We start from the raw sequence: 1,963 nt of genomic DNA, 5'->3' as shown, positions 1-1,963 counted from the left end.
GATCAATCTAAATGTTACAATTTAAGTATTAAAAGGATAAGTTAATTGTACCGTTGCTCAGTAAGATACCCACTGACCCCCAATTTTCTTTGCTATTTAGTCATGCTATATGAGTAGTTACCTAGAATATAATTGTCATAAAAATCCTTGATATAATTCATATCAGGAGTGACATACCTAAGTAAGTTTTGGGTAGGATTTTCCGGAACTTATTTTTATTACAATTTCTAAACAACATTTTGTTTTGTTTTGTTCAAAGTACGATTTATTTTTCCACGTTTTTAAAAGTTGTATTGATTCCTGATTAATTTATATCTCTTATTTTCTTAAACAAAATGCTCTTTTTTATTGAAAGACTCTAGGAAGACATGTTATTTTATCAAGACTGTTTATTCATCTATAAAAATAGTAAAATTATTACTATGTGTCTTATCATACAACAGAATACTTCCTGCTACGTAATACCAGAGAATATTAAAGAATTTGAGAAAAAGCATCTTCCAGAATCGCTGTGTAATTGGCGATGTACTGATGTGATTGAGACTTCGTGTGGTGGAACGGAGGCAATATCACTTTACAAAGTCATAGATGGTTATATATTTATTTATCATTAAATTAATGCCTGTATGATTTTTGATAACATGTAAACGGTGAAAAGGAAGTAACAAATTAGAGAGGGTGCTTATCATTCACATTTGATAAATTTTAGTGACTTACAAAGATTTTTCGGGGTTTGAATCACCCAATGAGAAATAATGCAATGCTTTGTATCTAATTGATGTTGATCTACCTTATCAAAGAATTGCCTGCCAAAACACTTCAACGTGCACAACTCTGTGTTTACAAAGTAAGTTTTTATCTGTCAAAATATATATATAGGGATGCTGATTTCTCATAGAATTCTTGATACAATTTTAATGATTAGGTGTTTTCTTCGAGTATTTCTATAGTCTTGTAGATGAAGAACATTATTACAGTTCAGTTCTCATGTGCATAAATAAATAATGGAGTAGGTCTATAGTGCTTCGATTTAAACTTTTTCTGATTTAAAAAAAATCCTAGTTTCGTATGAAATTCAGCTGTAAATTGCTTCCTTGAACTTATCACGTGCTAAATAAAGCTTTCTTCTTTTTGTTATTTTTTTTTATCAGAGTAAAGTAATCTACTATATTTTAGTGTTTTATAAATATTTTGCATGATCCCTGTTTTTATTTATTTTCTTTTTATCTAATAATCATTATTAAAAGGTATTAAAAAAAAATACAATTGTCATCAAGTATCGTAATACTAGTTCGACTGAATGGATCAAGGCTTGGAAATCGTGTGTTGAACATAATGCCAGTCTTCCTGACGAAAGGGGAAATTTTTCGTATGACTTTACTGAATTTCCCTATCTTGGAATAATAAGGAGTACTCAACTGATATTTAACGGCAAGTATATAATTTAAGCATATCTATTCCAGAAATTCAACTAAATATCTTGTTTTATACTTGTATTTTCTCTTCAATCAAAATCGCTTAGATATCGTTTTGGAATATCAGTACTTAAGTATTTTCTTTTGAATTAAAATCTTTTTGAAATCATTTTTGCAACATTGCTATCAGTGTCAATAGTCACTACAGACTATAAACTGTTTATGATGTTTTGAAGTTGACGCTCCAATTTGTCTCTAGAATCTTTGACAAAAGAATGTGCTGTGCAATATTATCAAACCATATATTTTCTGTTAGGTTCAAGTCAGGGTCTTGTTGGGGCTAAAGAAGATATTCATACCCTTCTTACTTCCACTTCTCAGATGAAAATCGATGAAAAGGAAACATATCACTTTTATCATTCAGTGCTAGAAGGTGAAGTTAATGAACAGAAATCGATCTCAAAATAGAATACAAAAAATAGAAATCTGTTAATAGGGAGTAAAACACGGATCCTTGAAATTCCAGAGTGGAATCAGGTACATAGGAG

The sequence above is a fragment of the Saccostrea echinata genome, unplaced genomic scaffold (genome assembly GCF_033153115.1).
Source record: "Saccostrea echinata isolate AGI-Se365-2 ecotype Australia unplaced genomic scaffold, CSIRO_AGI_Sech_v1 ptg000033l, whole genome shotgun sequence".
Classification (NCBI taxonomy): Eukaryota; Metazoa; Mollusca; class Bivalvia; order Ostreida; family Ostreidae; genus Saccostrea; species Saccostrea echinata.
This window is presented reverse-complemented; position numbering follows the sequence as displayed.